Genomic DNA, 21,647 nt, shown 5'->3' on the forward strand with positions numbered 1-21,647 from the left:
TCTTGGTCCTGCCTCTCTTGTTTCCCAAGTTTTGACACCATAGACTTGTCAGCAAGATCTGGAAAATGCTTGTCTTGATTTTGTGTTTGTTCATACTGTGTAATAAAAAGCAATTGGTTGATATATTCCTAAAAAAATAGTTTGCATGCACATATGAGGAAGAGGTTATAGAAATGAGCTTATGCAATTCTATAATTATCCATACAAGTATCATGTTGATAGATCCCAACATAATGTAGAATCCATGACACGTCTAGAAGATGTTCTGGCAGGTATAAGAAAGGTAGCCTTGGGGGTTGGGGATTTAGCTCAGTGGTAGAGCGCTTGCCTAGCAAGTGCAAGGTCCTGGGTTCAGTCCCCAGCTCCGAAAAAAAGAAAAGAAAAGAAAAGAAAGAAAGAAAGAAAGAAAGAAAGAAAGAAAGAAAGAAAGAAAGGTAGCCTTATGTGCACCTGGAGGCTAAGCCAGTAAGCAGGAATCCACCATCATTTCTGATGCCGCGCCTGCCTCCTGCTGCCCACCCTGCTAGAGTTCCTGCCGAGGCTTCCTTCACAATGAACCATAAAGTGAAACAAACCATTTCTTCTTAACGCTGTGCTTGGTCATGGAGTTTGTTACAGCATAGAAAGCAAACTAAGACACCAGTAGAACCGCTGAGTCTAAGGGCCTGATAACCATAGAAGTTAATGTATTGATCCTACTCCGAATCTAAAGGCCTGTGAATCAGGAGGGGCGGTGGTGATAACGGCGGCGGCGGCGTTTTAAGTCCCCTCCTTCACAGCTAACGGCCTCCAAACCAGGAGTACCCAAGTCTGAGGGGTAGAACATGGATGCCTTGGTATCAGTCTAGCATGAGGTGTCTGGGGAATTTTTTCTAGGTTTTCAAGTTGGTGATGTTTTGATATAGGCAATGAGAGGATATTAGGAAAAGACAGATATCTGGGGTAGGGAAATCCAGTAGGCAAAACTATACTAATCAGTAGAATTGAACTTGAAAGGGTGAGAAATTATAAGATGACTGCTTTTGAGGGTTTGGTTTCAGTTTTTTAAGACTTCCTTTGTTGGGGTTGGGGATTTAGCTCAGTGGTAGAGCGCTTGCCTAGCAAGTGCAAGGCCCTGGTTTCGGTCCCCAGCTCCGGAAAAAAGAAAAAAAAAAGAAAGAAAAAAAGAAAAGGGGGAAAAAAAGAAAAAAAAAGACTTCCTTTGTTAATGCAATTAATTTGAATCTTTTTGCCTCAGTCCCAGGCAGACTCTTCAGACAAGGGCAAACAAAACAAAACAAAACAACAACAAAACAAAACAAAACAAAACAACAAAAAACCAAAACAAAACCCAGCTGCATTCTTCACCAGAATATCACAAGAAAGGTCTCTAGGCAGAATACTAAAACTCTTATCCTTTTATTTTTCCGGAGCTGGGGACCAAACCCAGGGCCTTGCGCTTGCTAGGCAAGCGCTCTACCACTGAGCTAAATCCCCAACCCAATTCTTATCCTTTGAAATCTCTTTAAAACCCGGCTTCAGCAGCAGGGTGCTTGGAATTTTGACTAGGCCTTTGAAGAGCTGTTTTGCCCAGGAAACTCTGGGATGCCGCAGGACCAGAGCCCCTACAAATGCTTTCTGGCTTTAGTCCATCATCTGTCAGTGGGAGTGACTCGGAGGCAGCAAGTAACTAAGACATCTTTCAAGAGCTGTTTCTTTCTGCGTCTCTGTTGGAGAGTGCACTCTGCTGGCAAGGATGGGAATCACACCCTTACAGGAATCACCATCTAGCTGTGTGGTCGGTAAACCATCTACATTCTTTGGATCTCTGTTTCTTCACCTCATAAATAGAGCTCAGAAGCCCCTGGTTTGCTCTCAGACGTGCTGAGATCTTCTGCTTACTCAGGATACCCTGAAACATATTCCCAGGCTCAGGGTCTTCCAGAGAGGACCCAGAATCCCTGGTGGTAACTGGGATCCTAGGGACTCTCCCCCTGCAGCCGCTGTCTGGACAGCACCTCCTGGACATTCCCTTAAGAACCAAGGACTTTTGCCTCTATCATCACGGTAGAAACTGGAGAGCAAGACACTTTTTACCAGACAAAACCTTCATCCTGAGGTCAGGTGAGTATTGTGGGTCCTGACTTCTCTCTGCAGATTAGCAGCCCAAGCCTGAAGGATGCATGGTCTTACAGAGACCACATTAACCTTAGGGACTCTCTTATCACTCACACCCGGAAGTGTCACCTGCAAGTCTTGGTTGAGTGTCTGGGAAGGCAGGTGGGGGACTGTCAGTCTGTGGTTATTGTCACAGTGTTTAGTCACATTTACAATGTTTTCTTCTTCTACTTGCAAGATCAGCACATGCTTGGTGTAAAAGATTTATAAAGAAGAGTGGCTGAAAGACATGAAGGCCCAGAATCTGCTTTGAACCAACCTTAGCAGAACCCCTATGTAGGCTGCAGTCACCAGATGATTTCAGGACCTGAGAACTGGGATTTGCCACACTCTGTTCCTGTGGTTCTGTGCTTCCTCACTGCTAAAACAGAAGCAATACCTTTCTCTGAGGATAAACAGGCTAAGCCAGTGAAGGGAACCTCTTACTTTCCTCAAAGAAAAATTAACCTTTAGCAGAGGAGTTACCAAGGAAACTGTAGGTGTGATATAAAGTACGAACCACCTTGGATAGTCTAGAACCTGACTCGCCAGGCTGGTAAGAAGGTCATCAACCACCTTTGGGATCAATTAGTTCATGACTTATATAGAACAGAAGGGAGCCAAAGATTCGGGACCACAAGGGCCTTGCTCCCCACACCAACAAAGGTGGTACTGAAATAAACAGGCTCAGGTGATGGATCTGAAAATGGAGAAACATGTGCCAGTGGGGATTCTGGTCTAGGCTGTAGCCGGGGTGAAGGGTAAGATGTAGGAGCTTGGGATGGAGTGATCAGGGGTCAGGGATGGGCTATGCTCTGTGGGGCTCAGGAGCCTCAAGCCAGGAGGAACTGTCTGGGACAGCATCCAAGGGAGGGAGAGGCAAGGGAAATGGACACTAAGTGGTGTCTCATTGTCCTCCCTGTCTGACCTCTCCCAGCCTGGGCCTTGGCGGCGGCCATGACTCATACTGTCTGTGGCTCCAGCTTTTCCTGAGGGTGATGGGAAACTTCCCAAGAGGCCGTGGCAGAACTCTTCTGGAGTAGGTGGGTTATAGATGAGGGAAAACCAATATTGGCAGCCTTCTTATTTCCTTTGGGTTGTATGACAGGAAATGCTCCCTAGATAGAGGCACTGATGAGGTAACTTCCGGGAGTTTATGACAGTGGAAAGTAATTTGTTTGGGAAGTTGGCTTAGGCTAATAACTGTTGGGTCCCTGAAAAGCTAGGGTTGAGGCTGCCAGAACCTGGATAGGTTTGTTCATCTAGCGTAAGGTCGCAGCTGAAGAGGAGGCCTCTTGCCATGCTGATGGGTGTCCCAGCAGGATGAGCTCAAGTATAATGACATTAGTAGACAAAGCTTGCTGTGCAGTCAGGGTCTGTCTTCCTCAACGGTCCACACTCTGGGATACCCTGCATCTTCCTCAAAGCCCTGCACTGCACTTGGGGATGCCTTGCTTTTCTGGGTTGCTGACAGGCCACCTACACCAGTGAAGACAGCGAGAAGGGGGATGGTAGAAGTAGACTGAGAAAGTGTTTTCCAGAACTCACCTTACAGAAGATCCCCCTGGGAAGAAGCAGTGGAGTCTCCCAGCAGTAGAAGTCCAGCCAGGGTACACTTTGACCGGCTGCTCCTGCCGGGGACTAAGCCACAGGGTAGGCAGCAGGGCAACCTTCTGTAGGCTCTGGCTTTGTCCAGCCTAGTTTGTTCATTTTTGTAGCTGCCCTTGCTGCCTTTCAAAACGTTCCTGGTTCTAATAAATAATGAAAAACTGGAAACTGGAAGAAGAGGGTGGGGTGCTTGGGGAAAGAAGAGAGGGCACATAGGTTGAAGGGAGGGAAAGGATGGGGAGAAAACTAAAAAACCTGTCACTCACTATACAGAAGCCCAGGGTATGCCACAGAGCCCTCTGCTGGCAGGAAGGCATATAACAACATAGTTCCATGTTTTTATTATATATTCTGGGTAGGGGTTAAGAACCCAGGAATATCTGGGTTGTTTCCAGCTTCTGGAAATTATAATAAAGCTGCTATGAACATAGTGGAGCATGTGTCCTTGTTATATGTTGGAGCATCTTTTGGGTGTATGCCCAGGAGTGGTATAGTTGGGTCTTCAGGTAGAACTATTTCCAGTTTTCTGAGGAACCACCAGACTGATTCCCAGAGAGATTGTACCATCATGAAATCCCACTAACAATGGAGGAGTGTCCCTCTTTCTCCACATCCTCGCCAACATCTGCTGTCACCTGTGTTTTTGATCTTAGCCATTCTGACTGATGTGAGGTGGAATCTCAGGGTTGTTTTGATTTGCATTTCCCTGATGACTAAGGATGTTGAACATTTCTTTTTTTTTTAATTTAGAGAATACTTTATTAGTTTTTGTAATCAAACCCACGTATATAAGACCTTACATATTTAATACAGTGTGTTACCCCTGTACAAATGGAAAAAACTTAAGTTCAACATTTCTAGACCAATATGGCTGTTAATTTCTGTACAGTGCCAACTCAACACAGTAAATGGGGATACTTTTTTCGAAAGTTGACAGCACAGGTAAAGTTTCAAAAAATTCAAATTATATATCTGTATATATATATTTATATTTATATAAAAAGACCAATAATAGCAGTGTGTTATGCATCAACAGCAGCAACGGCTTTTCCAGGTTCTGCAGTCGTCTGAACAAAACTGTAGAGACATCCAGCACACTCCATTAAAAAAAAAAAGTAAAAAAACAAAACCCGAGAAAACAGCACAGTTCTGTTACTCTTGTGGTACCTGGCACCATTTTTTTTTAAAATTAGCTTCTCAATCGTCATCTGGAAAGAAAACATTCTGAGCAACATCATTAAAAACAGCTCTGATAAAGCACGGTCACTACTACGTATCATAAAGCAGGTACAAGCTATTTTACATCCACAGAGGTATGATACAGTACTGTCCTACATCTATAATACTAGAGGATACAATTTAAAAGGCATTATTTGAGACTTGATTCTACTTTTCCAGCAGAGGGCCCAAAGGATGGTGTGACACAGCTTTGTAAAGAAACATACTCTAGACAGGATTTCCTTTCACTAGTGGCACACTTCTAAGGATTCATTCTCTCCATGAATGTCAGCTAAAACCGTTATTAAAAAAATGAAATATCCCTAGAACAAAACTGTATAACCACCGGATTCACATGAAGATGACCTAGTGGAGACAAGCTGGACCTCACCTTACCAACAAGCTATCAAATCTGTTATGTTTAAACAGTGAGACCTCCAAGGAAGGAGATGCCAAGTAGTGCTTCAAAGCTTCGGACCACAATCAAACACAGCATCCTTTTCAACAGAAGCAGAAGCTCATCTGAATATGCTCATGGATGCTGACATCAACATTTAATCATCTCCTCACTCATCCAGGAAGAGGGGGAGATCAGTTACTACTGTACTTTATTGTGTTCAGGATGTTGAACATTTCTTTAAGTGCTTCTCAGCCATTTGAGACTCCTTGGTTGAGAATTCTTTGTTTAGCTCTGTACACCATTTTTAATAGGGTTATTTGGCTCTCTGGAGTCTACCTTCTTGAGTTCTTTGTATATTTTGGACATTAACCCTCTATTGGATGTAGGACTGGTAAAGATCTTTTCCCAATCTGTTGCTATTTTGTCCTAATGACAGTGTCCTTTGCCTTACAGAAGTTTTGCAGTTTTATGAGGTCCCATTGTCAATTCTTGATGTTAGAGCATAAACCATTGGTGTTCTGTTCAGGAAGGTTTTCCCTGTGCCAAAGTATTTGATGCTCTTTCCCACTTTCTCTTCTATTAGATTTAGTGTATCTGGTTTTATGTGGAGGTCCTTGATTCACTTGGACTTGAGCTTTGTACAAAGAGATAAGAATGGATCAATTTTCATTCTTCTACATGCTGACCACCAGTTGAACCAGCACCATTGGTTGAAAATGCTGTCTTTTTCCCATGGATGGTTTTGGCTTCTTTGTCAAAGATCAAGTGACCATAGTGTGTGGGTTCATTTCTGGGTCTTCAATTCTATTCCATTGATCTACCTGCCTGTCCTTGTACCAATACCATGGTGGTTTTTATCATGATTACTCTGTAGTATAGCTTGAAGTCAGGGATGGTGATTCCCCCGGAAGTTCTTTTATTGTTGAAAAAATTTTTTGCTATCCTGGGTTTTTGTTATTTGAAATGAATTCAAGAATTGCTGTTTCTATTTCTGTGAAGAATTGAGTTGGAATTTTGATGGGGATTGCATTGAATCTGTAGATTGCCAGATATCTCTCAACAGAAAAATGGATCTAGAAAATGTGGTACATTTACACAATGGAGTACTACTCAGCTATTAAAAACAATGACTTCATGAAATTCACAGACAAATATTCACAGAAAATATCATCCTGAGTGACATCCTGAGTGACCCAGACACAAAAGAAAAGACCTGGTATGAATTCACTGATAAGTGGATATTAATTAGCACAAACGCTCAGAATATCCATGATACAACCCACAAACCATATGGAGCTCAAAAAGAGGGATGACCAAAGTGTGGATGCTTCAATTCTACATAGAAGGGGGAACAAAATAATCACAGGAGACAGAGGGAGGACCTGTGAGGGAGAGGAGGGGGAGGGGAAAAGGTGGGGCAGGATCAGGTATTGGAAGGGATAGGAGAGAAGAACAGAAGGTCAGGAAATTGCACAGAGATGTGTAGCAGTAGGGGATGAGGAACTGGGGGCAGTCACTAGAAAGTCCTAGATGCAAGGGACGAGAGAGGTTCCCAGGACCCAGCAAGAGGGATGACTTTAGCCAAAATATGCAACAAAGGGGAGGTAAAACCTGTAGAGACCACCTCTAGTTGAGGGATGGGGCCACCCATACATCTCAAAAATTTAAATCCAGAAATGTTCCTGCCCAAAGGAAAGACAGGGACAAAAAATGGAGCAGAGACTGAAGGAAGGGCCATCCAGGGACCACACCACCTAGAGACCCATCCCATCTGCAGACACCAAACCCTGCCACTATTGCTGCTGCCAAAAAACACTTGCTGACAGGAGCCTGGTATGGCTGTTCACTGAGAGGCTCTACCAGCCCCTAACCAATACAGATTCAGATACTGACAGCCAAACATTGGACTGAGCCCTGGGACTACAATGGAAGAGCTAGGGGAAGGACTGAAGGAGCTGAAGGGGATTGAAACTCCACAGGAACAACAATATCAACTAAAGGACACCCCCACCCCCACCCCAGAGCTCCCAGAGACTAAACCACCAGCCACAGAGTACACAGGAAGTTATCCATGGCTCCAGCTGCATATGTAGCAGATGGCCTTATCTGTATCGGTGGGAGGGGAGGCCCCTTGGTCCTGTGGAGGCTTGATATCACAGCATAGGGGGATGCTAGAGCAGTGAGGTGGGAATGGGTGAATAGGTGGAGGAGCACCCTCACAGAGGCAACGAGGAGGGGGGAGAGATGGGATGGGATGGGGGGTTGTGGAGGGGTAACTGGGAAGGGGGATATTATTTGAAATGTAAATGGATAAAATGATTATTAAAAAATAATAAAAACAAACATCCTCCCACAGAACAAATAGAAACAAAACAAACAAACAAAACAAACAAACAAACAGAGCCCAGGAATAGGAACAGATCCATGACATTTGAGGCTGGGATTCACCATTTAGACAGATGGGACTTTGGGCAAGTTCCTGGAGCGGTCTGAGCCTCAGAAATGGAAATGCGGAATACAAATGAGACACTACGTGTTACATTCTTGTAAAGGATCGAATGGGCCAAGGTCCAGAAAAGATGTGGGCAAACCCCTACCCGCACCCTAACCCCCATCTTCCTTGTGTATGCTCAGGGTGATGCAGGCTGGGCTGACACTTCTTGTGCGGGTTTTTCCAGTATGTGGCGACCTAAAAGCATTTCCTAGTCCCTGCCTTGTTCCCGTTTGCACACAAAGAGAAGTTGGCCCAGCCTCATGTGACCCTGAGATAAGGGACTTTGCATTCCTTATCCCTGACCTGTGACGGGAAGCAGAGGAGGCAGCTGGACGCTGCTGAGTGCCAGGACTGTATTGTCCCTCAGAGGGTCTGTTCTCAGTCTCTGGGAGTCCCCAGGACGGCGCTGCAGTTTTGCCTGTACTGTCAAGAATCTAGTCAGTAACAGCTTCACCCCCGTTATTGTGCCAAACTCCTGCACAGGCGTCCTGGCTGCCCAGACATCTGAGCGTGCTTCTTTCACAGCAGCTTTGGAATGGACAGAGAAGTTAGAGAAGGACTCCGGCCCCGCCCCTGCCCCACATCCCACCCCCAAGGAAGCCTGAGACAGAGGGTTAACACCTTTGCAAGAGCAAGGTGCTGTTGGAACAGATGGGTCTGATCATAGGTAGGCAGGAAGAGCAGGGCCTGAGGCTGCCCCATGGGAGTAGGAGAAATGGATGCAAAAACACTGCTTTTCTCCCTCTGGCTGCAGGGTCAAGAGCAAGCCAGTGATTCACACCCTGGGGGAATTGGCCTGTCTATGCTCCAGAGTAGGAGGTGGGAAGTGCAACTTGGAGCTCCAAAGAGCTGGTTATTGTTCTGCAGCTAGGAGGGTGTTGGGGGGGAACGGGAGGGGGAGATGGGAGGGGGACGGGACGGGACGGGACGACAACGACGGGACCGGACCTTGTGACATCCCTAAGCACTACAGGGGCTGATTAGACATTACCCACCATGGTGACTATTCTCTTCAGATCAACGCTTTAGGGAGTCAGGAAAAGGGCCTGGAAAACTCACTGCAGCCCCTGAAGAGCATCAGCTAGTTTATGGTGAGGAGAGTGGAGAGACACACATTTGGTCCTTTGCTTTACTTGGCACTGCTTGGCCAATCTGAAACTTCTCTGTACAGAGAGGCTAGAGAAGCCCAGTGTCACTGCCAACTCGCAGACCATGAGGGACGGGACCTTCATGCTTGCTCCTGGTCAGCTCTTTGAAACAGGCTGGAGAGGATGTTCAGTACCACTGGGACCTCCATGGCCAGGGGGCAGTTGTCTCCTGTGGGGGAACCACTCTCAAAGTTTCACGGACATCTGGTGACAGTGAGCACTGCACTGCTGAGAATCCTGTCAGCCAGAGCTCCAGCTGTGTTTCCATCAGCCTCTCCCGCTTAGGTAATGTCTTCTTACTGTGTTTCTCTTATTTCTGGGCATCCTTGGTCCATCTATCCCTGGCCTGCCTTCCTCTTGGATCCAAAAGCAGCTGAAGTAAAGTGGGGACATTGGGGACAAGGGTTTGTAGCAAGGAGTATTTCCAAGGTAGCAAGAGATGCAGTCTCTAGAGCTACCATCCCTGGGCCCCAGCCCTGCCCTTCTATTAGCCTCAGATTGGCCAAGCCTCCAGACTAAGCTGGGCTCCTGCTGGTTCCTGGGACTCTGTGAGAGAGGGCCCTTCCCCATGCTCACTCCGTCTTGCAGAACTCCCCGACACCCAGCTTCTGACAGGAACCTGATGTGGAAAGTTCTGGTAGCGCCATGTGATGCAGACTCATATGGTGTTTTGCTGAGGTAAGAGTTGTGGGAGGCAACACTTTGTTGATTCCATGTCTTGGCTGCGAAGGACAGACTACTCTTGCTTTTCCTTTCGATTTGGCATGGTCGGAAACACCAGGAAACCGTCTACAGTCCCCACCTCTACCTGCTTCTGCTTACTTTCTCTCTATTACTATTTCAGGCCACCATTGTGGCCTCTCAACTACTCTCATTTGTCTGTGTCCAGCTTGAATTGTCAGAGGTGCACTTTTTTTCTTTTTTTTTAATTGGATTTTTTTTATTTACATTTCAAATGTTCTTCCCTTTCCCAGTTTCCCATCCATAACCCCCAACCCCTCTCTCTCCCCTTTCTTCTATAAGGTTGTTCCTCCACTCCAACCATCCCTCTTTCCCGCCCTGACTTTCCCCTACACTGAGGGGTCCAGCCTTGGCGAGACCAAGGGCTTCTCCTCCCATTGGTGCCCAACCAGGCCATCCTCTGCTACTTATGCAGCTGGAGCCATGGGTCAGTCGATGTGTAGTCTTTGGGTAGTGGTTTAGACCCTGGGAGCTCTGGTTGGTTGGTATTGTTGTTTTTACGGGGTTGCAAGCCCCTTCAGCTCCTTCAAACCTTTCTCTAACTCCTCCAATGGGGACCCTATTCTCAGTTCACTGGTTTGCTGGTAGCATTCACCTCTGTATTTGTTGTGCTCTGGCTAAGCCTCTCAGGAGACAGCTATATCAGGCTCCTGTCAGCATGCACTTCTTGATTTCATCAATATTGTCTAGGTTTAGTGGCTATATATATATAGGCCAGATCCCCATGTGGGGCAGGCTCTGAGTGGCCATTCCTTCAGTCTCTGCTCCAAACTTTGTCTCCATATCTCCTCCTATAAATATTTTTATTCCCTCTCTTAAGTAGGACTGAAGCATCTGCACTTTGGTTGTCCTTATTCTCGAGCTTCATGCGGTCTGTGGATTGTATCTTGGGTAATTCGAGCTTTTGGGCTCATATCCACTTATCAAAGAGTGCATACCATGTGTGTTCTTTTATGATTAGGTTACCTCACTCAGGATGATATTTTCTAGTTTTCTTGCTAAGCACTCACTTGCTGACATACCTTACACTGTTCTACTGTCTGTCTGGCTAAAAACCTAAGGCCTATTACATATACCTTAACCACTTGGATAAGCTTCTTATCCCCTAAATGAGTCCATTTGTGTATTTGGCAAAGTGAGTCTTTTGTTTGTCCTTTGGGGAGTATAGCTTTCCCCTCAAGTGTACCATTTTCCTTCCTCTTCTAAGCAATTTGGGCCTTTTCTTCTGTTGTACATTCTAAGTGAGGCCATCCCTTAGTCGGATCCCAGTTCCCAGTGGCTGTCTCTCGCAGGCCTGCAACCCCTACACTCTAGGGACAGGCTTCTGCATAGCCATTTCTCAAGCCACTTGATCTGCTTTGTTATTGCCCCGTGCCACTGAATCTCTTCCCTCCTGATGTCCTGGGCAATGAACAATACTCACAGTTGCTGGCTTCATCAGGGAACCCAAGAAATGGCAAAGGCATCTGTGTTGATGAGCTGGGGGTAGAGGTTCAGCCATCCCAGATGACATTTGTGTCATCCACCACGGCAGCACCCACTCATCTCTGACCTTCATGAAGAGAACTGTTCCCGTCTGTGGACAAGGTAGTCTCGGCAGGGGTCATTCGGTCAGTCGGAGAGGTCTTCCCTCCACCCATGGGCTTCTGCCAGTACCTGGTGGCTACAGGTCAGGATTGGGCAGCAAGGTGACCAGATTGCCCCCAACCGGTGGAGAATCTAGTTCATGTCAGCTGACCAGTGGTCCCATCCTCTGGGTCTTTCCATTCAAAAACAAAGCATTTTTGACTTTGGGGAACCTAGCTCAGGCAGAAGAAAGCACCTTTCAAAACTAAAATGGTGTACCAAATTCTGGAAGGTGGTGAAGAACTCAGAGTGCGGGGGTTAGGCACAGTAGTACAGAAGTCAGCCACTCTACCACAGTTTATCTTTCCAAAGTCCTAGACTGGGTGATAATTGTTAGTGCCCAACTGGCAGGAGCGGTATGTTCCAGGCACAAAGGCAATAGGACCACCCCAAGCTGGAGGAGCTGGGAGATGTATGGCTCAATTCTTTCTCATGCCTCCCCCAACATCAGGTACTGGTGCACTGAGACAGGGTCAGCCTGGGTCTTAAGCTCCACATACACAGCCTGCAGATATGCACACACATGGCCTCACCCAGCCATTTCAACCCACACAAGCCATTTTGGAGAGCAAATCTCTCCTGAGCAAGTAATAGGGGCAGTCAGGGATGACAATGAACAAGTGGGATACCCAGCCCACGCTCAGGTCTACAATTCTTAGGGTAGTTCATGAATTTTTTTTTTCCTGGAGACTGGCCTATCAGCTTGGAGGACTGAGTGTTGGGCCCCAGTATTCACCAAGACTTTGGTGGGTTTCCCTTCTACTTTCAGAGTTGCTCTGGGTTTGGAGAGGGGGTCCGAACCCCGTTCTGTCTTCCCCCAGGGCTAGCACCTTTGCGGTTTTTGGGAGCGCTTTTCCCAAGACCTGGGATTTCCTGCCCCCCTTGCAATAGGCACAATGGTCCTTTTTGATGGGTTCTGTCTCTCTTCTTTGTCTTCCCTAACTACTGTAGCAAATTCCTTTCCTGTCACCTTTCTTCTTGTATCTCCCTTTCATCTTCCTTTTTCTTTCTCTGTCCCTTCTCCTCCTCTGTCCCCCTGTTACGGTAGCCTTGCTCATCAGCTTGTACTAAATCTCTCAATGACTTATCCTGTAGTCCCTCTGGCCTCTGAAGCTTTTTCCTGCTATCTCCACTACCCTGGTCTATAAAAGCCATAGTCACAGTAGCTTTGTGCTTCTTGCTGCTGGGATCATAGTGTGTATATCGGCAGAATGCCTCCATGAGCCACTCTAGAAAGGCTGAGGGTGACTCGTCTGGTCCCTGCTTAACCTCACATACCTTGGTCAAATTGGTGGGTCATCCTGCAACCCCCTTGAGACCTACCAATGGAGTCTGGTGCTAGACCGTCAATGCTCCTTACCTCCTGCCGTATTAGTAGTCCCAGTCAGGTCTAATCAGGGAAAATCCGCTGTCGATGACAGTCTGGTCAATTGGTGGTGCCCCCATGTCTGAGGGGACGTTCTTTCCTGATTGTCATCCTCATCTGGGTCCCCATGGCCCGTCCCAGCTCTGACGGTTCCTCCCTACGCTTCCCCCTTGCTGGGGTCTGAGAAGGGGTCGTGGGAACTGGGGCCATGGTAAGGGGGTGGAAGATCCATCAGCAGTAGATCCACAGTGGAACACTCCTGAAGGATGTTCTTTACATCATTGGTCTCTATAGGGTTCTTCTTCATGGCCAGGACCTGCAAGAGTCTTGGAGACAAAAGCTTGTATACAAGAAGCGGGGGTGGAGTTCTCCACTTCGTCCTTCAAAGTTCTGGTTTGAATATTTGCTACTACCACCAAGATCTGCACCTGTGACAGCTCTCTGGGTCCAGGCCCTAGGCTTGAGGGTGGGGCCCGATGCCGCAAAGGGGGTGGGGAGCCCCGGGGGGAGGGGGTGGCCCGAAGCCACTGTGCCGATCCCCAGGGGTTCCTGCACCCAAGGCTGCTCCCATCCCGTTCCGACTGCCAGCAACGGCCAGGTATGGGCCAGACACTCCAGGGCCATCCATTTTCAGGGCTAGTTGTTCTCCACTAGATCCTTTCTAGTGGTTAACTAAGATGCTTAACAGGGTAGATTCAGTCTATCCCATGTCCAAAAACAGCGTCAGTCACAGTCCAAGTCCAAGAACACAGAGAAAGACAATCCACACACAGTTTCACCCCTGCCACAGGTGCAGAACAGGACTGAAGTCCAAAAACAAAGAGAAAGACAATCAACACACAAGAGAAGCTTACTCTTCTCACAGGGAACAGAATCCAAGTTCAGGTGACCCCACCAGTTTACGCTGGAATCGAGTCCAACAGGCCAAACCAGACCAGAGGCTCTCTAAGCTTTACAGACACTTTCCAGCAAACCAAAAGCAAACCAGACAGCACAGACATCTGTCCGAGTCCACACACACAAACAGCAAGACCAGTGCGCCCCTCCCACGAGCGCTACAGAATTCAGGTTACCTGCCAACTTACGCTGGAATGGAGTCCACAGCCAACAAGTTCCAAAAACGAAACAGAAACCAAACACACACACACACACACACACACACACACACACACACACACACACACACACACACACACACGCGCGCGCGCGCGCGCGCGCGCGCGCACACGCATGCACAAACCAACCACCCGGCGATCTGCACAGAAGAAAAACAGATTCAGATGGCCGGGGGGGTGGGAGCCCCCTGTGCCCAGATGGAGACGAACCCTATCAGATTCCTTCTCCCAGCGGGAGACTAGAGCGTCCTCTGAGTACCCCCATTGCTGTAGCATTCCGGCACATCTGCTCGCTGCTTTGGCAACCTCAGATCAAACCGAAACTACAGATCGTGGCCGCTAGAACAAAAGAAAAAACGCACACAAGACATACAGGCAGACAGAGATGACAGATGGATCCCACGTTACCTTGCTCGAGCAGTCCTCCAATCCACGGTGTCTGGGTCCTGAAGAGGGCTTCCGGGCCAACGTACCAGATGTAAGAGTCCGTCGGAAGACCCCCATTCAATAAGGCCACAGAGACTGGAATCGCTGCAATCGGCAAGAGGTTTATTGTTCCAACATACGTTGGGGTTCCCCAGCACGCAGGCAAGAGGAGACCCTGAGGTCACAAAGCACACACTTTTTGTAAACATTTTGGCCGAGAATTCCGCTTTTGGCTATTATAAATAAGACTGCTATGAACACAGTGGAGCATGTGTCCTTGTTATATGTTGGAGCATCTTTTGGGTATATGCCCAGGAGTGGTATAGCTGGGTCCATAGATAGTGCAATGTCCAATTTTCTGAGGAATCACCAGACTGATTTCCACAGTGGTTGTACCAGTTTTGCAATCCTACCAACAATGGAGGAGTGTTCAGAGGTGTACTTTTAAATGAAGATATGCATGTGCCAATTTCATGCTTAATACCCTCTGACGATGCAGGGAAAAGAGAGAAGCGGATCAAATGCTGTAAAACTTCAGGTAGAAGAGGCTATGGGTTTTGAGACCTATTAGCAGTGCGACCATGGTCAATAGCAATGTGGTATTGGGGTGTGCCTTGGTTGGCTAGCATGTGTGAGACCACATAGAAAATATATTTCAGAACAACAGAATAATCCACAGATGTCTGGCTATGAAAATTAAAGCAATCAGGGCAAGGGATGCATTAATTTGAATTAATCATGTACTACTGATTACACATGCACACTGAAGCACTACATTTTAACCCTTAAATGTATACAGTTATGTGTCAATCAAAATAAGGCTAAAAATAAAAGGAAGCAGAAAATAAAAGAAACTAAAAAATACGATCGAGGCTGGGATAACATTTATGCCAGCTAGCTCAGTGGTAGACGGCCAGGTTGCCAAGGCGTGGAATTTCTTCACTGGAGATAAAATTTAAAAACTAGAAACCCCTTGTGGAATCTGCCTCACTACCTGCGATGTAACTATTTTAGCATCTTTTGTCCATTTTAGCAAAAGGGCACACTAAGAATATCCTAGTCTTCTATATGTTTTAGTGCCGATACTGTGCAGAAGTGGTGTGGATGAGTTCCTGTTCCTCCAGGAACTCAGTTACAAGCATTACAACCTGCTCCTAACAAGCTTCTTGGTCATTTTGGCTTTCAGTGCGAGCCAGTAAATGGCCTTAGTGTTAGGGTTTTGAATCTCGGCCCATGCCCGGACAGAACACACCCAGACAACATGGTTCCACATGGAGAGGTTTAATGAGAGAAGAGTAGAAGAGCAGAAAGGCAGCGGGCCACGGGCATGTGGAGGGTGGAGGGTGGGGGGTGGGGGGAAGAACAGAGAAGAACAAAGAGTAAGAGGGGGTAAGAGGGGAGTAAGAGGAAGTAAGAGGAGGAGGAGGGGGCAAGCAGCCCCTTACATAGTCAGGCACAGCTGACTGTTGCTAGGCGACTGTGGAGCGGAGCATACCTGGCTGCTGCCAGGTAGCTGTGGGGGTGGAGCTTAGACAGAATACAAACATTCAGGAGGATGTTGTGTTGTTCCGGTTATGGCAGTGATTGTGCTGTGTTGCGGGCTCAAGTGTGTTGGGCTTTCTTGTGAACAAAGCCTGTCTCCCTTTCTCTGCAGCTCCAATACATAATATATGATACCTACGCTAACAAATGTTAGCCCGACAAGGGAGTGTTGATGGAATGCCTGTGCTGGGTATTATGGGATGTGAGGAGACATGGTAATTGACTTCAGGCATTCACATTCTTTTTTCCTCTCTGTGGAGCCTTCATATTCCCGTTCCTGAGTATCTACGGTTTCCAGATTTCTCTTTCTAAGAGGACCTGCCACTCACTCATACCTCTGGCTTTTCTGTCTTCAATATCTTTCCCTCTTTCTCCATCTTCTCATTTTTTCCCTATTCCTTTTAGCCTAATTCCCAATCTATGGCACTGTTCATCCAGGCTCCTTCCTACTCTGCACCATGAGGCGGAAGGGATTCTTTTCCTTTTCATCCTGGGAATTTTGGAGATTGAATTGATCTGAGCGTGTCTTTAGAGGACCAGAAGAATACAAACTGGCACCCTGGAGACTCAGAAGTGAAGGATTCTGCAAGAGGAGCCCTGTGGCTGCTACCCTCTCCTGGCGTGAGTGACAGAGGGACATTGACTCTGATTGGGGCATAGAACCCATTTCATTTGCAAACTGAGCTCAAAATTCCCAAGAAATGTTTACAGTACTTATGTTGAAAAATAATCTGCTTATTTTTTTAAAGTGCTCAGAGGAGGAATCTTACTCATTTAAGGAAAGTGAAATAGTTTGAAACATAAAAATTAATAAATCATTAAGTATAATACATCTACGTCATTAATTTGTGTTACTGCATAAATGATTGAATTCAAATGGCCCAGATTCACTTTAAATGCTATTTTTGGGGGGCGGAGCTTTAATTATCACATTTAAATAGATATTTGCTTTTATTCACAATAATTGTACTCGTAGGTGGTTGTCTTTATGTAGGTGAGAGTTGGCACAGGATGGGCGCAGGGCCTGTGATTGGACAGTGAGAAAATGGGGCGGGGACAAAGTTTTTGTAAGGTGAGAGAGAAGAAAAAATAGAGAAGAACCAAGATGGCGGCAGAGAAGGACCACCAAGGTCCGCGCAGCCTTAAATGACCACAGGTAGCTATGAATATTTCTTATGGGATGGATTTTTATAGGTCAAATTTTCTATCGTTCTCAATTGGTTGAGAGTTTATTGCGTGGACATTTTGTGGAATGTAGAACTACTGAGATAAATTATTGAGATATATCTGATTGTTAAATTACGAGCATCTGGAGTTTTGATTTTAACGGGTTGCTGGGAGTTGATAGCATAACCATTAGGGGGCGGATGTTGGGAATGTAAACGGAGCAGCGACAGAGAGCTAGGAGAGGGTCTCTGCTTCTGGGATCTCTAGAGTCCTGATTTTACCACGTTGCTGGGACCAGAGAATTCCCAGCTGGCAGAGAGACAGCCAGGAGAGGGTGGCTAGCGATAGGGGTGGAGAGACCTCCAGGGCCACAGAGTAGTTGGGGGTAGCACGACGTGGTGCCACACCTGAACCGCTACCACTGAAATGGATATACTCCCCGCTAATGCCATATGGCTCGACGATGCTGGCTAGTGAGGATTTGTGTTTTTTTTTGTTTTTGTTTTTGTTTTTGTTTTTAATAATTACTGCAACAGTAGTTTTTAAAAAATTAGTTAGGAGACCATTTAGATTGAAATGGCTGAATGGTTTTTACCTAAGCAAACAGAGTCTAACTCCTAAGATTTTAACTAATAAAAAAAAATCACCTACTAATAAAAACGCTCTACCTAGGGACCCTCCGTTTGACCAATCAGCTGTTTTGTCTAGCTTCTATTGGCAGTATATAAATATTTTCCCCCCTTTATCTTCTGGGAAGCCTGTGATCACTGAGGACTGGCATTGCCCAATTCATAAATCACTATTGATTCAAATACATGCTTTAAGATGTCAACTGGTCAAGGTTTATCTTTTACAGTTGCCAGCTTATGTCTGTCTAAGCCCCAATTCACAATTGGACTAGACACTGGTTGTTATGACTACTGTCTGTCTCCTTTATTAGCTCCAAGAAGACAAGAACTGCTACTTTGTTGCTTTCTGTTGGTTTGTTTTATACAAATGTCAAACCTTCCGAGATGTCCCTGTCAATAGTGCGAGACTGAGTGACTGGGTGGATCACAGTTGAGATCTATGCTTCCTAAAGTTTGAAGACCTCTGGAGTTTTATGAAGATCTAAGACCTAACTATTGTATGTTTTCTCTGCTTTTGATAGGAAAGAATGGAACTGAACCTGTTTCCTAAAGTTTCCTTGAATACTTGAGTAACTGGCTACAATAAAAAGGTGGTCATTTGTGCTTTGTTCTCCCAGCCCACTGCTCAAGGCGGTTCTAGAACTGGAGCCATGTGAGAACAATTGAACCCAAAGCAAATCCAGCCGCAGAGAAACTTCTCTCATTTCCTCTCTCTCTGCTCATTGCTTCTTTCCTACTTCACTTGCAATAAAGACTAGCTCTACCACCGCACAGGAAACTTTCAATCAGCAGTCAGTGGTTTATTCTGAGATGTAAAGGGACAACCAGAGCAGTGGGTATTTGAGGACAGGCTCCAATGTGAATGAGAATCCCCAAACTAACTGAATTGTGACAGCAAGAAAGATCTAGGAAAACAAGAGAAGGAGTTATGGTTTCAATATGTAAGCCTCCCTCATGCCCACTGGCCCATGGTTTGAACACTGTTTCCTTAGCTCAGAGGCTGTGGAACCTTTACGAGGTGGGCATAGCTGTTGAAAGCCAAACTCAATGGACTGGCCTTACAGCTTATAGCTTGGCTCCTGGTTCTAACTCCATCCAATCTGCTTCTGGTCAGTCATGCTATGAAAAGCTCTCCTCCATCACGTGATGTTATCATCAGAGCCCAAGCTCTCCTCTACTTCCCCTGTAGTAGACTGAAGTTTCTGAAATCATGGAGATCAGTAGATCTTTCTCTCTAAGTTGTTTCTGTCAGTCATTTTGGTCACAGTGTAGCATTTCTCTGTTTAGTTTTCTCTGACACATTTATGTCAGATGATAGGCATCTCCTTCAGGTTAGAAAAAGTTTCTTCTGTGATTTTGTTGAAAGCATTGGATTTTTAATTGATAGGTGATGATCATACATGTGGGATAATTGTGGAAGGAGCTTGAGTTAGATGTAAAGATACGGTGGCGCCAACTGAGATCCTGCATTGAGCATCTCTGAGTTAAAACCAAAGGTCTCCAACAGTTTGATTTGTTGAGTGGAACATGAACTAAATGACATTTTCTGAGTTGACAAGCCAGCTCTGTGGTGGCAGTTGAAAGGGGCAGCATTACGGTCTTGCTGGAAGATACAATTTAGATATGAATGTGCTTTTCCTAGACACAATAATCCCACACAAGCCTTTGGACCTACAGAATGCCTCTTTCACTGTTATGGCTGCCCACACAGTGCTACCAGTGAGTATTACTTTACTGCGCAATGGGACCAAGCCCTCTCACTTATGTCCCATGCCATCCTGAAGCAGGTGACTTGACTGAACAGTGGGATAGTTTTGAGGACTTGACCATACACAATCTATTTCTGCTAGTGTGATGCTCTAAATATGCTTGGCCGAGGCACTATTGGGAGGCCACTATTGGTGTGACCTTGTTGGAGGAAGTGTGTCACTGTGTAGGTGGGCTTTGGCTCAGCAAAACCTAAATATTTTAGCTGGTATAGCAAGGCGTACATGTAAACTCAGCTATCCAGCAAGAGGGCCACTGAGTCCAAGAGTTCAAGACCAGCCTGAGAAACACAAGACCCTACCTCATGAGAAGAGGAGGAGAATGAAGAGGAGGAAAGGATTGTTTTGACAGTGAGTTGAGAGCTGTTCCTAGTGCTTAAGCTCTGCCCAGTATGGAGAAGTACAGAGAAGCCAGTCTCCTTTCGACTGCTTCAGATCAAACTGTAGAACTCTTGACTCCTCCAGCATCATGTCCGCCTGCACCCTGCCATGCTTTCTCCCGTGATGATAATGGACTGAACCTCTGAAACCGTAAGCTAAACCCAGTTAAATGATGTCTCTTATAAATGTTGCCTTGGTTGTGGTGTTTCTTCACAGCAATAAAACCCAAACTAAGACAGCTAGTATACCCAAAATAATTATTGCTCATAGCTTGGTAAGAGGACCTCTAAGAAAGATGTTGGAAAGTGTGTATACTAGAGCGAGAGAGGCCCACATAGACACTACCCTTCAAATAACATACAGAAGTAATGACGGCTAAGAATGAGAGACATACAATGCTGTAGTCACTGACAACAAGGTTCTCTCCTAGGGCAAGGGAGTAGTCAGAGGACTTCCCATCCAATAAAGATTGATCTGGCCCACCACAACATCTACCCCATCTGTGAACTGCTGGAGCAGGTGAAGGGGCCGGTACTGCATCAGTCTGATGAGGGATCTGTCTTTCGTAGATGGAGCATGGCTGCTATATTGTCACATGGTGAAAAGGGACAAACTGGCACCCTCAACCCCTTTGAGAAGAGCACACACTTCACTCATGAGAACACGTATGACCTATTTACTTCTCAAAGACCTCCCCTAACACCATCATGTTGGAAGCTGGGATTTGAACATGTGAGTTTTAAGAGACACAGACTATAGCAAATAATTTTCGAGGCTAAGGAGAGGCCCTCCAGAACGTTGTATATGATCTGAACCCATATGAAATGTAGATTACTGTCTCTCCATAGCTAAGATTCAGGGTGGAAATGGAGTGACTCAACTCATCCCTCAACTCACTGTCAAAACAATCCTTTCCTCCTCTTCATTCTCCTCCTCTTCTCATGAGGTAGGGTCTTGTTGTGTTTCTCAGGCTGGTCTTGAACTCTTGGACTCAGTGGCCCTCTTGCTGGATAGCTGAGTTTACATGTACGCCTTGCTATACCAGCTAAAATATTTAGGTTTTGCTGAGCCAAAGAACTTCTCTGTAGTTTTGATGTGGTTTGCTTTTCATAGACTCATGTTCTAGAGGCTTGTTTGATAGTGTAAGTGAATTACCAAGTGGTAGAGCCTGTAATGAGGGGGCCGTCGTGGAAAGTGAGTCAGCCATTGTGGGCACTACTCTTGGAAGACATTCATCTTTACCTTTGTGGATGACACAGAGCTCCCAAGACTACACTGGTTACTTTCAGGGTGAGCCGTTAGAAAGCAAGGTTGGTTTTCTCATGTTACTCGAGTTTCCTCCCTAGTCCCGCCTCCTGCATACATGCATGGGGTCCTTGTGCTCACAGATAAGCACTAGAGAATCCAGAACGTTATACACACAGGCTTTTCTCTTCGACAGAAGGGATTCACGCCTGTGTCCCCCACACAAGGCTTGAGTGGATATTGTTTATAGCCTGACACTCTCTTTGCAATTTTGTAGGGCCAGGCTTCACCCAAATCCCTCAGTGTCCTCAACCTTGTTTCTCAGTCGATAGAACCTATTCTTGGGGAAGAAGTCATAGGTATTTAAAGGAGTGTCAGTGTAGTCGTGCCTTAAGCTTTATTGTGATAATTATCATGAGGAAACTTAAAAAACAAAACTTTTTATTGGTTCTTTGTGAATTTCACATCAGGCACCCCAATCTCACTCACCTCCCTGTTCTTCTGTATCTACTCTCTGCCCTTGCAGCCTTCCCACCAAAGAAAACAATAAATATAAATAAATAAATAAATAAATAAATAAATAAATAAATAAATAAATGTCAAAAACCACATTTCTCAGTGGAAGCTGTGGTATGTCAT

General features: G+C 46.0%; 1 long non-coding RNA gene and 1 pseudogene across 2 annotated transcripts; both read left to right on the forward strand.

The window, feature by feature from the left end:
* The first annotated feature begins 1,735 nt into the window (after positions 1-1,735).
* LOC148001813 (T-lymphocyte surface antigen Ly-9-like) lies at positions 1,736-9,381 on the forward strand (annotated as a pseudogene).
* A 135-nt stretch (positions 9,382-9,516) lies between these two features.
* On the forward strand, positions 9,517-18,399 carry LOC102549964 (uncharacterized). 2 transcript variants are annotated; one of them, XR_015636151.1, is made up of 3 exons: positions 9,517-9,682; positions 16,259-16,441; positions 18,138-18,399. It is a non-coding gene; the product is annotated as an uncharacterized LOC102549964 (long non-coding RNA). The 2 variants fall into 2 exon arrangements; XR_015636152.1 differs by having other exon boundaries at positions 9,546-9,682; positions 16,226-16,441.
* The last annotated feature ends 3,248 nt before the right edge of the window (positions 18,400-21,647 follow it).

Source organism: Rattus norvegicus, chromosome 13 (assembly GCF_021556685.1).
Source record: "Rattus norvegicus strain SHRSP/BbbUtx chromosome 13, alternate assembly SHRSP_T2T, whole genome shotgun sequence".
In the NCBI taxonomy this organism is placed as follows: domain Eukaryota; kingdom Metazoa; phylum Chordata; class Mammalia; order Rodentia; family Muridae; genus Rattus; species Rattus norvegicus.